The sequence below is a fragment of the Sorex fumeus genome, unplaced genomic scaffold, assembly GCF_029834395.1.
Source record: "Sorex fumeus unplaced genomic scaffold, SorFum_2.1 ptg000037l, whole genome shotgun sequence".
NCBI classification, from domain to species: domain Eukaryota; kingdom Metazoa; phylum Chordata; class Mammalia; order Eulipotyphla; family Soricidae; genus Sorex; species Sorex fumeus.
Window position 1 is genome coordinate 30,659,727 of NW_026606094.1, and position 15,842 is coordinate 30,675,568.

General features: G+C 36.9%; 1 protein-coding gene across 10 annotated transcripts in view; it reads right to left on the reverse strand.

Moving 5' to 3' along the window:
• The window catches only part of MAGI2 (membrane associated guanylate kinase, WW and PDZ domain containing 2), a 1,504,283-nt gene that overhangs the window by 1,122,085 nt on the left and 366,356 nt on the right, over positions 1 to 15,842 (reverse strand). The window lies entirely within an intron of this gene.

The following is a 15,842-nucleotide window of genomic DNA, read 5'->3' on the forward strand; positions in this document are numbered from 1 at the left end:
ATGTCAGTCAAAGGCATATGGTTTCCTGTTCATCACCTTATACTAGAGGTGAGACTCCGCATAAACTTCCTTGGATACAATTGTATGAGTCTTGGATCAAATATAAATTTTTAAGATACTAACCTCATTACTCATTTTTTATGCCCATCTTGATAATTAAAATTAAATCTTAGCATACCAATATTCAGTGTAAGTCTCCTGGCTGAAGCTATCTCTCATATGTACTTAAACTCTGAAGTTTTGCTTTCTTTTTATTTTAGTTGAGAAAGAAATTAAAGACAGACTTCTGATGCCCTGGATGGGGCCTAGTCCTATTATATTTCTACTGAACATAATTTTCATAGAATGCCAATCTCAGAAAATGTTAATATGAGGCCATCACAGGGCAAGATAAATTAAAATCACTTTTTAATTTTATCTAAATATTGACCCCTGAAATATGTTTTTTAAAAACCCAAACTATTAGATATTGCTCTGTTTTAGTTAAAATGAATGAATGATACACTATCAATTACCACTTTATCCCTCTAGGTAAGACTGATTGAGATTATTATTTATTTATATTTATTTACTTATTTATTTTATTTATTTGCTTATCTATTTATTTTAGTTTGGGGACCATACACAGAGGTACTCAGTGATCACTCCTGGCTCTGTACTCAGGAATATCTCCTGGTGAGCATAGGGAAATATTTGAGATGCTGAGGATCTAATGTGAATTGGTCATGTACAAGGTCAATTAGTCCACTGTACTATCTCTCAGGTCCCCGTTATTATTATTATTTTTAAAAGTTATAATTAATGAGAGGAAAATATCAAATATCCTTAGCAAAATTACTTAACTAAATTCCAAATTTTATATTAAGTAGTTATCATCCTTTTATCAACATATATCAAGGTACTCTAGGGTAAATGATGTCCCTCAATGTAATGAAAAATAAAGACCAACCAGTGTAATGCCATTTGCATTCCCGGTGATCATCAGCTGAATATCACTGATAACCTCTAGGAATTTTAATTTCAACTTTATATTTTTTGTCAGCTTGTAGGTCAGTATAGCAATATGAAAATACATGAAAATAATTTACAGATGAGTTTTTATAATGCAATAGGAGCATAGCTTAGAATATGCAAAATTCTTTATTGTAAGCATCTTCTATACTGTATAATTGAAAGAAACCCCCAAAAATTATTGGGCAAAAAAATCTACAAATCTGCTAAGAAGTAAGTATTTAATTGTACTTTTTTAAATTAGACAAAACTTAACAATTTAAGGACAGATTTGTAAGTAGTAAAATGTCAGCTCACACTATGAAGATTTCAAAGTCATCATCAACATATCATGTTTCTGTATCACACAGAAATATTTTAAAAAAACTGATTATATCAGAGCTGGGAGCCTAATTCAAGTATAACCATATAATTTGAAGAAGGCTACAATGTGAGACCATTAAAAAAATTTAAGAATAGCTTTTTCTTTGCATGAATCTTTTGTGTCCTGTAAGTAGATACATGAGATTATTGAGTCAAGTGGCAGTTCAATTCTTATTTGCTGAGATATCTCCATATTGTTTTCCATAAATGTTGAACCAGGTAATATTCACATCAGTGGTAGATGAAATTTCCTCTTTCACCACACCCCAAGTACATGGAGTAAGCCAGAAGAAGGACAAACACAGGATGATCTTACTTATGGTGGTGTATATAATAATTGAATGAGAGAATGCAGTGTTTGAGAGGGGGAGCTGCCTAGATAACTCTTGACCCCAGATTATAGGGAGGATGATCAAGAAGGAAAGAACTTGAGGGGAGAATAAGAAATAGACAGGAAGCAATGGGGGGCAGGGGTTCAAGGAATCTGAGTATATCAATAAAGGAATTGTGCAGATAAATATCCAAATCACAGAATCAACAACACTGAAATCAAAAATGAAAATGTTAACAACAAAACTTGAAGATGTGCCTATCAAGGTGGCAAACTGGGAATGAGGATCTGGGGAGTGGGTAGGTGGGAGGGTATCTAGGAACCCTGGAGGTGGGAAGAAGACACTGGTGATGGGATTGGTGTGGGAACACAGTACAACTAAAACCCAACTATGAAAACTTGTCAAACCATGGTGCTTTTATAATTTTTTTAAAGCTTGACTTTCTCTATGTGCTACTGACCATTCTAATACATTCTGAATCTCTCATAATATTATTTGATTCTTCCATTACCTCAAATTATAAGCAACATATATATTTTAAAATATGAAAATTTAAAAAGTACTCTTTAATGCATAGTTAGCTATATATATTTTTATCATAAATTACCTTCATCAGAATTTTCAGAACTGACTGAGAAATATCTGACAAAACAACATTGAAATGTCATAAACTTCTTGTGAATAATAATAAGTACAAAATCGGAGAATAATAAATGTATTATTAAATATTTGTTACTTTTGATATTGCAGCTTTCACCTTCTAGTTTGGAGACAATATATCTTTATAATTCCAATTGTATGAAATCACAATTTTTGAATATAGTATAAATACTCCAAATCACTCTATTGGGCAATGTAACAATCCAAAGACCAAAACCTACAGTAAAGTACAGAAAACACACAGAATAAAAGCAGCAGATATTTTGTCTAAATTGTTTTCTTTATTTGTTATTTTTCACCATACCCCATGGTGTTTAGGCTGTGCTCATGGATCACTTCTAGTGGGACCGAAGGCTGGAGATCAACTCAGATCATCTGATGTAAAATGAGTACCCATTCTGCCGTATTATCTAGATTTTTTTTTTTTTTACTATACGTACTTGCTAAATTAAAGAAACTGAAAATATAAACCATAAAGTAGAAGGGAGATTGAAACTCAGAGGGAGGAATGAAAACAAGCAACTAGAGAAACAGAGGAAATAAGATTAGTATGGCCAATATCTAAGGCTCTCTCATAACAGACACATAGAAGAACTGGCTTTGTGAGTTACGACACCTGTAAAAGGTGGAAACATGGAACCCCTTGTTCAGAAATTCTTAGGAATTCAAGATAGCAATGGCAGAGCATTAAAGCAAGCACAAGGGCCATTCTACTTTTTTTTCTTATTTATTTATTTGTTGGGCTGGAGCGATAGCACAGCGGGTAGGGCGTTCGCCTTACACGCGGCCAACATGGCCGACCCGAGTTCGATTACTCCGCCCCTCTCGGAGAGCCCGGCAAGCTACAGAGAGTATTCGATATGCCAGACACAGTAACAACAAAGTCTCCAATGGAGACGTTACTGGGCCTGCTCGAGCAAATCGATGATCAACTGGAGGGCCTTTACTTTACTTTTATTTATTTGGTTTTGGTCACACCTGTCAGTGCTCAGGGATTATCCTGGCTCTGCACTTAGGGATCGCTTCTGGCAGGATCATCAGACCATTTGGCATACCCAGCAATGAACCAAATTTGGTTGCGTGCAAGGAAAATGCACTATCTACTTTGTGCCTCTTATTTGGTCTACTTCAATAGTCTCCTGAGTAGTTCCTTTCAGCATCAATGTCTCTAGATCTATTCTCCCTAGATTCTAACTCTACTAATACTTATCTTCTTCAAAAATATCACTTGATGTCCCCCAAATAAAAATTAGCTACATATACTTCAGCTGGAGTTAGTGTTCATTCTATAGCCTTTTTATATATCCCTCCACAATATGCACGTTCCAGCTTTAACTTATATTGCTCACCTGACCTACCTTTATCACTGTATCACTGTCATCTTGTTGTTCATCGATTTCCTCGAGCAGGCACCAGTAATGTCTCCTTCATCCTAGCCCTGGGATTTTAGAAAGTGCCACATTTGAGGCTCTTTCAGGATCAGGGGAATGAGACCCATCATTGTTACTGGGTATTGGCATATTGGAAACGTCACGGGGAATTTGCCAGAAACTGCCATGTGGGCAGGATACTCTCGGTAGCCTGCCAGGTTCTCCAAGAGTAAGAACTAGATAATAAGAGGTCTATCTAGTAAGGAAGGTCTATCTAGTAAGAACTAGATAATAAGAGGCATTTGCAGCTGCACTTCTGGGAGCTGGGTTTTATAGTCTCTAGGTCTTGGCCTTTGATGGAATAACATGGGGCCAGGGGCAGTTGCTGTGTTGTAATGCCTACCTACTGGAAGATGGGGGATCTGGGTGGCGGGGGCCCTGTCCCGATCTGAGCAGGCTTGGAGATTTCAGCCCTGGGTCCCGCATGCCTGGGTTCCTCTGCCAGTTCCTTCATGAGTGAGACTCATCCAAACGTGTGGAGAGTGTTCCTAAGCATGACTGTGGCTGGTTCCGGAGGTCTTCAGTTGTCGGAGCTCTGCTTGGGGCGGGGAGGGAAACTCAACCCGCCCCCTCTAAGGGGCCCTGGTGAGGACAGCCAGGCGTGGGGGCAAGGAGACTCTGTGCTGTTTTCTTCTGGGAGCTGGGTTTTATAGTGTCTGGTTCTTGGCTGTTGATGGGATAACACAGCGCCGGAGGCAGTTGGTGGGTGTAATGCCTACCTACCTTTATAATCAATAAAATGACTATATGAACAGTTTCTCTATATTTTCCTTGTTTCTATTTTTCTTCACAATTACAATACTTATACAATACAAGTCATGAGACAGGAAATTGAGTTGGGTAGGTATCAATAAAATACAAATTTTACTAGGGCACAGATTTTTGCTTGTTGGTATGTTCAATCTGTTTAATCATATAGCAAAAATGTCAAGAACTATGTGATACATACAATAAACATTTGTTGATTTACTAAATGATATTTTCTAAGAGATTAATATTCTAAAGTTCTAACCAATGGTTCCCAAGTATTTGAGTCACCACAATTTAAATTTTACATTAACTATTTGCATGTTCAAGGCACTATATTACACATGTAAGATAAAACAGATATCTAAAATATATGCAATGTTAGGATAGAGAAGGTACCACATGACAAAGATAGTTGGAAGTAATCATGCTGTATTATTCAGAACTACATGCTGAATGTAGGTAAAGGAACAAACATGATAACTTCTCAGTATCTGTATTGCTAACCATAATTATGCCCTAAATGAAGGAGAGACAGAGACACAATCAGAGAGAGAAGGAGAGAGAGAGAAAGGAAAGTCCTGTCATAGAAACAGGTTGCAAAGGGGCAGGGAGTGACAGTGACAGGAAGGAAGTTGGGGACATTCGTGGTGGGAAATGTACACTAGTGGTGGGATGGGTTGTTGGAACATTGTATGACTGAAATTGGACCATGACCAGCTTCTGTGTATCTCACAGTGATTGAATATTTAAAAACTAAAATATCTGTAACAAGACAGAAGCTATAAACAATGCAACACACAATTTTTGCTAATATCCCAAGACTACTCATTTATTTTAAAATACCATAGACATATTTACTACATCATCATATTGTACCCAGATGTATAATGACAAATACACATGCCCAGGTTAACAAAAATCAGGAACATATCTCAAAAAATCTTTGCAGCCTTGGACTTAAGATCATTTTTATCTTCCTGATTTTTTGTTTTTCTCTAACCTCATAATTTAATGTCAACTATACATTATTTGGTTTTCTTATGCTTATAAAACTCCCTGTTTATCTCTGGAAAATGATCTTTGGTCCCAGTATACTGATATTGCAACCACTTAATGAAAGTGACACAATATAATGACCTTTTCGGTTCACTAGTCTCAGTATATCAGTTCTGAAATATTAACAAGTTAAAGGAATGAATGGAGATGATTTATGACAAGAAAAACATCAGGTAAAAGTTAGCAGAGGAAAAGGAGCCCCAATGTACTACTATCATAAACAAGTTTAAATGATATAACATGTCTAAATTATTTTGATTAACCAGAGTCCCTGAAGCATGATTTTCAAAAATAATTTTAAACATATGGATGGCAGTGAACACTTTATAGACCACTATTAACTTTAAATCTTTGAAAGGACTTTAGTTTTGGTTTAGAAATTTTAAGGTAGTGATAACTGAAAAGGTAATTCTTAGAAAGTATTACTTCAAGGTCAAAATAACCTTTGGGTTTCTTGCATTTCAAACTCTCTGCCTGTTAGAATATATATAAATATTCAGTTTGATACATAAGTACCAGAGAGATAAAAAGTTCCTCAGAGGTATTCCTTACAATATTTAACAATACTTTCCTTTTAATTGGGTAGATGAGAAAAGTTAACACCTTTATTAAATATGTTCAGCATAATTATATATGACCTTGGCAATGGTTGTTAATGGTAATAACCATATATTTCAAAGGAGACACAGTATTCATAATTATTGTGAAAAACAGCATGCCATGCTATTTATGAATGTTTATTAAAATACTTCACAGACATAATTATGCACATACTAAAACAGAGAATTCAACTCCTTTCAAATTCGTGTTTTTCCTAGGACAAAATTAAATGGACAAACTGTTTCTCAGGGTTAATTAAATTCTGCCTCTGTTCATATTCCTGACTACTATATTTTCTATATGGTTTCCATCCTAAGTAGAACAATAAGCAATACATAAAACAGATGAAACTTTTTTCAGAAACCTGAAGAACTTGTTTCTTCTTGGATAGTACTTGTTTTTGCAGCTATTGTTTTGTTTTAAATCTTGCCTCAGATTGTCCTTAAAACAACAAAAAGGTATTTTTTACACCCAGGCAGAGTATGTAAAACTTTTTCCCTTGATATTGTCTTCAATATAATGATATGAGATTATATGGATTTTATATAGAGAGAAGTACAGAATTTTAAAACAGAAATGAGATAGCCTTTCTTACTACATACAGAAGAGAAAACAAAGATATTGAAATGCTACATTAGTTAGATATTTAGTGGGAGAATTGGTGATATTAAAAGACTTACTCAGGGCTCCAAAATACTCTAAAATAACACCAAAATGACTTTCAATTTGATATTACTAAGAGTCAAATTAATAAAACTGAACCCTATTTTTAAAGAGGTAGTATGATGTACAGATTGAATGACTTATAAGAACTTCAAGAAACCTCTTTGAGGATTGGTATATCTATGTTTTTCCAGAAATGTAAATGTATGACACCTCAAAGGAGAAAATTAATTTGCAATATTTAGCAATGTGATACTAACCTTGGTAGTGTTTCAGTTTTGAACTAGACCCATTTATTTGTGCTACTAATTCTCTCATTTCTTTCTTATTTTCTCTCAACTAAGTTAATTTATTATTTTCAGTATATTTCAATGTAGTTATTACATATGCCTTTATTAATATCATGTCCCATATTCAACTGCCTTTCTTCCTAAGAACTGATCCACATATCTCTACCTGAATTTGTGTGTTTATGTGCAAGTTTGCATAAAATGTCAATGATAATGCACTTAAATCTGAAAAGCATGTTCAGGACAGTGAGACTTTTAAATGGGTGGTATTGAATGAAGATGGGAGATTCATCTCTACAACCCTCTGTGTTGTTTGTTGAGCTAGTGTGGGCAGGTGATTGGATATAACTATATAAATTGTCTCTACCCGTAGCAAAACTTTAGGACCAATTTTAAAATAATAAACTTTAGTTAATATAAAAAACAGTGAAAATCTTTTTTTCAAAACGTTAGCTTACCTTGCATATAAGGTATATTGGAGAGAAAAACAAAAATGACAAAAGCAGAAGAAATGGGTAGATAAATGGGAATAAAACAGAGAACAAGGACTGATTAGTAAGGATCAGGTTACAATTTTCACTCAGTTTTTTGTTTTATAAATTAGGCAGGCATAGCCATCATTTCAATTTTTGGCATGCTATGAAAAAAGGGACAATCTTATTAATGTTGCATACACTAGAGTTACTTTAAAGATAAATCACATCCTATGATATAAAATACAGTAATGGAAATTTGAAAGTTACAAGAAATACAATAATTTTAGAAAAGAGAGTTATATTTTAGTAAAGCAATAAAGGATAGGAAAACAGGTATTAAGTGTTGAACATGTACCAATCTAAGGTTTAAGAAGTAAAAAATGGTTAATAGGAAGTTCAGTTTCACCTTCTAACACATATTTTGTCATTTCTAATTTTATAAAAAGGTAAAGGCCCTCCCGTTGTTCGTCGATTTGCTCGAGCGGGCCCAGTAATGTCTCCATTGGAGACTTTGTTGTTACTGTGTCTGGCATATCGAATACTCTCGGTAGCTTGCCGGGCTCTCCGAGAGGGGCGGAGGAATCGAACTCGGGTCGGCCATGTTGGCTGCCTGCAAGGCAAACACACTACCGCTGTGCTATTTTATATATTAGATCAGAATAAAATGCAGTATAACCAGGTGCTTTTAAGACATGGCACTAGAGTATAGATCAGCATTTTTTTTTGTATGTAGGGAATATATAGTAAATGAACAGAGTGGTTCAAAGAGACAGAACAGTGGATAGGATGCTTGCCTTGCATATGGCCACCTCATGTTCAATCCTCAGCATCATACATGATCTCCCAAATTCTGCTAAGAGTGATCCCTGAGCACAAAGCTAGTAGTAAAAAACCTAAGCAACATCTGGTGTGGGTTCAAAATAAAGAATAAAAACAGGGAAAATTAATAGATTATCAATGCACTGGGAGAAAAAATATGAAAATAATAAACATGTAATAGTAGTAAGATGAATAAAAACTCGAATGTCTGCATAATATTATCATAGACCACAGAAATATTGAAACCAGACAGTTCTGAGTTCAAAACCGTTTCCATACTGTACTCTTACTTATCTAATCCTCTATGTCTTTATAACTAAAGGATAATTACAGCATTTAGTTCTAAAGATTGATGAGGGAATTTAATTAAATACCTCACTTAAAGCTTAAAATGATGTTTGCAATAGAGTAAACGCCTGATAAATAGGAGCAATCGAGAATGACAGTATAAATGGAAGCAATAAAATAACAAAATTACAGTCTGTCAATACTCACAATTATTATTCTCCCAGAATATTGTAGTGCTACAATTTCTACAAAGGAATAATTGACACATAACACTTTGGAAGTTTAAGACACACAATGCGTTGATTTGATGCTTAAAAATTGCAGTCTGATTACCACCACAGGACTAACTAGTATCTCCATCACTTTAGAAAATTACTGTTCTTTGAGAATACTGAAGATATAGTTTCTTAGTAAATTGAGAATATATAATACAGTATGTTAGCTATAATTACAATACTGTGTGCTAGATTTCTAAATGTATTAATATTTTAATGACAAGTTTTTACCTTTTAACTAACATCTCCATAATTTCCCAATTTCCAGTTCCTGACAACAACTATTGTATGTTACTTTCTTTTCTGCTAACTTGGATATAGTAGAGCTATAGCACAGCAGTAAGGCGTTTGCCCTGCGCGCGGCCGGCTCGACCAAGCCGGGTCCAATTCCACCGCCCCTCTCAGAGAGCCCAGCAATCTACCGAGAGTTTCGCTCACATGCCAAAGCCTGGCAAGCTACCTGTGATGTATTTAATATTCCAAACATAGTAACAAGTTTCACAATGGAGACATTACTGGGCCTGCTTGAGCAAATTGATGAATAATGGGAGGACATTGTTACAGACAGTGCTACAGTGCTTATAAATGATATCATAAAATATTTGTGTTTCTCCATAATATCTACTGTTAATTATTTTTATATACTTTTCCTACTGTGCTACAGCACCAGTGCAAGGGATCTTATAAGTCCATAAGTATATTTTTATTGATGGTCACAATCTTTATCATATCATAGTTATTCAGCAAAACATTTTTGAAAAAGAACAAAGTCAGGCTGAGAAATGATATGTGAAAATTAGCACAGCGGGTAGGGCGTTCGCCTTGCACGCGGCCAACATGGCCGACCCGAGTTCGATTCCTCCACCCCTCTCGGAGAGCCCGGCAAGCTACCGAGAGTATTCGATATGCCAGACACAGTAACAACAAGGTCTCCAATGGAGATGTTACTGGGCCCGCTCGAGCAAATCGACGATCAACGGGAGGGCCTTTACCTTTACCTTTACCATTAATAGTTACATGTATAAATACCTTCATAGTTTGAATGTCTTTATGAAAATAATAGTAGGAGCCCCACCTCTCGGCAACAAAGCTGAACATCTCCAGGTACTCTCTCCTCATTCCAACCAGGTACAGCCCGCCCCCAGGACATGGGATTCTCTCTGGGCATGCGCAGCTAGCTCGATCTCATAGAACAGCCAGATCCCCTGATCTGCAGGGGATCAGTGCAGGGACCCTTTCCGTAGCTGCGGCCGCTAACGCGGCCGTGAAATATTCCCCCACTACATATGCCCTAGGAACCATAAGCTACCATCTTTGATGGAATCTTCTCTATTTTAGCTCAGCCACTAGAAACACAGTAGCCAATAACTCATAAGCCTATCTCAACTCACTGCATATCAAGCAGAATAGTAACAGTGAACGTGAAGGACTAAACCACACTTGTCACAATGGTAAAGCAACGCAAAAGACCACCAAACGTTCTTATTGAAGAGGCTAGCCCAGAAGACATCAACAGTACTGTAGTGTTAGACAACCTCTCTGACAAGGAATTCAGAAGGGAGCTACTTAAGATGCTTAGGGAACTAAAAGAAACGATGAAAAGCAATGCCAATAAAAGACAAGAGGATTTGAAGGCAGAAATGAGGAAAATGCAATCGGAAATGTCAGACCTGAAAAACCTGGTAGGCAAATTTAAAAACTCAGTGGAAGGCCTCAGCAGCTGAGTAACAGCTGCTGAGAACAGAATCAGTGAGCTCGAAGATGAAGTTCAGAGACTCAACAGGAAAGAGCAGAAAATGGAAAAGAGACTCACAATTCGGGAACAGATGGCAAGAGAAGATCGTGACGAAGCCAAGAGTGGTAACATAAAAATTATTGGAGTCCCAGAGGGACAGGAAGAAAACCTTGATGAAGAAGAAACTGTCAAAGACATCATTGCTACATTTCCAGAGCTGAAGAAAACTTGTGACCACATTTAGGAGGCCCGAAGGGTACCAGCTAGAAGAAATCCGAATAAAAATACCCCAAGACACTTCCTGATCAAAATGACCAAAACTTTAGACAGAGACAAAATTCTGAAAGCAGCAAGATCGAAGAAAGAAATCTCTTACAAAGGAGCATCCTTTAAATTCACAGCTGATTTTTCTGATGAAACCCTTATGGACCGAAAACAGTGGTGGGACATAGTGAAAAAACTCAATGAAATAAATGCCTCTCCAAAAAAACTTTACCCAGCGAGACTCTCATTCATAATAGAAGGAACAACACACAGTTTTTTTTTTTTTTTTTTTTTTTTTTTTTTTTTTTTTTTGCAGGTTGTTCAGTCTCCAGGTGTTAGAGTTTCTCCCCATCCTTTTATGAAAAAATTTGCATCTCTGTAGGATTTTGATCTGATAGGATGCTTTGCTATTATTTTTATTTTTTATAATTTTATTTATTGAATCACTGTGAGAGCAGTTACAGAGCTTTCGAGTTTAAGTCTTGGTCATACAATGAAACACCCGTACCTTCACCAGTGCCCATTCGCCACCCCCAAAACCCCCAGTATATCCCCATCCCAGACCCTCCCCCTATCTGTGGGGCAGATGATTTCCACATTACTCTCTCTTTACTTTGATTACATTCAATATTTTGACACCAGACCCACCATTATTATTTGGGATTTTACCCCAACACTCAGATCTGCCGAAAAGGCAACCTAAGACAATTTACAACACACAGTTTTACAGACAAACAACAGCTCAGGAACTTCATAGACTCAAAACCATGGTTACAACTAAATGGGCTACTTTTAGGCAAGACAGGCCCCTCAAATACACCAAATTTCAACAGAACAATGGGACAAAATACCATAACAATAATCTCTCTCAATGTCAATGGGCTAAACGCACCAATTAAAAGACATAGAGTGGCAGGAGGGATTAGAAAATTGAACCCAACATTCTGCTGCCTGCAAGAAACACATCTCAATAGTCAAAGCAAACACAGACTCAGAGTCAAAGGCTGGAAAACAATCCTACAGGCAAACAGCTCCCATAAAAAAGCTGGGGTAGCCATCCTTATATCAGACCACATCGATTTCAGAGTGAGGAAGGTCATAAGAGACAGGGAAGGCCATTTCTTATTAGTCAAAGGATCTGTACAACAGGAAGAACTTATAATAATAAATGTATATGCACCTAATGAGAGACCAGCAAAGTCCTTAAAACAACTACTCATAGATTTGGAAAAAGACATCAATAGCAACACAATACTAGTGGGAGACTTCAACACCGCTTTGTCACCTCTTAATAGATCAAGCAGACTCAAGCTTAGCAAGGACATACTTCATCTGAGGGAAACAATGGAAGAAAGGGACTTAGTAGATATATACAGGACACTTCATCCTCAAAAAGCTGAATACACATTCTTCTCAAGCATACATGGAACATTCTCCAAGATAGACCACATGCTGAGCCACAAAACATGCCTCCATAAAATTAAGAAGATAGAGATTGTATCAACAATCTTCTCAGACCATAATGCGCTGAAATTAGAAGTAAATCACACACAAAAACAGAAAACTAAATCAAACACCTGGAAATTAAACAGTGCACTATTGAACAATGAGTGGATTAGACAGGAAATCAAAGAGGAAATCAAAAGATTCCTAGAAACGAATGAAAATGAGAACACGAGTTACCAAAACTTATGGGACACAGCAAAAGCGGTGTTAAGAGGAAAGTTTATAGCTCTACAAGCATTCCTCAGGAAGGAGGAGCAAGCACACATAAGTAACCTAACCTCACAGCTTAAGACCTTGGAGAAGGACCAAAGAAAAGGAGCACAACCCGAACAGGAGAAAGGAAATAATAAAACTCAGAGCAGATATTAACGAGATGGAAACCCAAAAAACAATTAGAAAGATCAATGAAACCAAGAGCTGGTTCTTCGATAAAATTAACAAAATCGAAAAGCCTCTAGCAAAACTCACAAAGAAAGGGAGAGAGAAAACCCTAATACACCGAATCAGAAATGAAAATGGGGTCATTACAACAGAAACTACAGAAATTCAAAGGATCCTCAGGGAGTACTTTGAGAAGCTTTATGACATGGAACATCAAAATCTCGAGGAAATGGATAAATTCCTAGACTCCTACACACTCCCACAGCTGAACCAAGAAGACCTGGAATACCTGAATAGACCTATCACCATCAAGGAAATTGAAATGGTAATAAAAAGTCTCCCCAAGCACAAAAGTCCTGGTCCAGATGGATTCACTAGTGAATTCTTCCAAATCTTTAAAGAGGACTTACTCCCAATCCTCTTTAAGCTTTTCCACGAAATTGAAATATCAAAAACACTTCCAAACAGCTTCTACGAAGCAAATATCACACTGATACCAAAAGCAGACAGAGATACCACAAAGAAAGAGAATTACAGGCCGATATCCCTGATGAACACAGATGCAAAGATCCTTAACAAACTACTAGCAAATAAAATTCAACTACTCATCAAAAAGATCATACACCATGACCAAGTAGGATTCATCCCAGGGATGCAAGGATGGTTTAACATTCGGAAATCAATCAACATAATCCATCATATCAACAAAAGAAAAGATAAAAAGCATATGATCATATCAATAGATGCAGAGAAAGCATTTGACAAGATCCAGCACCCCTTTATGATCAAAACCCTAGCCAAAATGGGTATAGAGGGGACTTTCTTCAACATAGTTAAAGCCATCTACCACAAGCCTACAGCAAGCATCATCCTCAATGGGGAAAAACTGAAAACCTTCCCTCTAAGATCAGGGATGAGACAAGGATGTCCACTATCTCCACTGCTGTTCAATATAGTACTGGAAGTACTTGCAATAGCGATTAGGCAAGAAAAAGATATTAAGGGCATTCAGGTAGGAAAGGAAGAAATCAAGCTCTCACTATTCACAGATGATATGGTACTCTACTTAGAGAACCCAATAACCTCCACCAAAAAACTCCTAGCAACAATAGACTAGTATAGTAAAGTTTCAGGCTATAAAATCCATACCGAAAAGTCCATGGCTTTCCTATATGCAAACAGTGAGAGAGAAGAAAGCTACATGAAAAAAACAATCCCGTTCACAATTGTGCCCCAGAATATCAAGTATCTAGGAATCAGCTTAACTAAGGAAGTAAAGGACCTGTACAAAGAAAACTACAAAACGCTACTTCAGGAAATAAAAGAGGACATGAGGAAATGGAAAGATATCCCCTGCTCATGGGTCGGGAGACTTAACATTGTCAAAATGGCAATACTGCTGAAAGCATTGTATAAATTCAATGCAATCCCTATAAGAATATCCATGACATTCTTCAAAGAAATGGAGCAAACACTCCTGAAATTTATATGGAACAATAAGCCCCCATGAATAGCTAAAGCAATTCTTGGTAAAAAGAAAATGGGATTAATCAACCTCCCTAACTTTAAGCTGTACTACAAAGCAGTAATAATTAAAACAGCATGGTACTGGAACAAAGGCAGAACTGCAGACTAATGGAACAGGGTTGAATACACTGACATCTCCCCTCGGTCATATGATCATCTAATCTTTGATAAAGGTGCAAGTAATGTGAAGTAGAGTAAGGAAAGCCTCTTTAACAAATTGTGCTGGCATCACTGGATGGCTACATGGAAAAAAATGGGCTCAGAACTCTGCCTAACACCATGTACAAAAGTAAGATCAAAATGGATTAAAGACCTCAACATCAGACCAGAAACCATAAGGTACATTGAAGATAAAGTTGGCAAAACCCTCCATGACATTGAAGCTAATGTTATCTTCAAAGATGCCACGCCACTGGCCGAGCAAGTGAAAACAGAGATAGATAAATGGGACTATCTTAAACTAAGAAACTTCTGCACCTCAAAAGAAACAGTGACCAAAATACAAAGACAATCTACAGAAAGGGAAAGAATATTCGCCGAATACACATCTGACAAGGGTTTGATATCAAGGATATACAAAATACTGGTTGAACTCCACAAGAAGAAAACATCCAACCCCATCAAAAAATGGGGCAATGAAATGAACAGAAACTTTCTCAAAGAAGAAATGCAAATGGCAAAAGAGCACATGAGAAAATGCTCTATATCATTAATCATCAGGGAGATGCAGATCAAAACCCCAATGAGATACCATCTCACACCTCAGAGACTGGCCCACATCCAAAAGAACAAAAGAAAACGATGCTGGCGAGGATGTGGCGAGAAAGGGACACTCCTTCACTGTTGGTGGGAATGTCGACTGGTTCAGCCCTTTTGGAAAACAGTATGGACGATTCTCAAAAAATTAGAAATTGAACTTCCATTTGACCCAGCAATACCACTCCTGGGAATATATACCAGAGAGGCAAAAATGTATAGTCGAAGTGACATCTGCATATGTTTGTTCATTGCAGCACTCTGTACAATAGCCAGAAACTGGAAGAAACCTGAATGCCCAAGAACAGATGACTGGTGAAAGAAACTTTGGTACATCTACACAATGGAATACTATGTAGCTATTAGAAAAGATGAAGTCATGAAATTTATATACAAGTGGTACAACATGGAAAGTATCATGCTAAGCGAAATGAGTCAGAAAGAGAGGGATAGACATAGAAAGATTGCATTCACCTGGGGGATATAAAGCAACAAAATATGAGATTAATACCCAAGAATAGCTGAGATCAGCACCTGGAGGATTACTCCATAGCTTAGAGGCCAGCCGGGCTTTCTAGGGGAAAGGGCAGCTCAGATAGAGAAGGGAGCACAAACTAAGCGGTGTTTGGAGGATCCTCCCAGGAGGGGAGCTGCATGTTG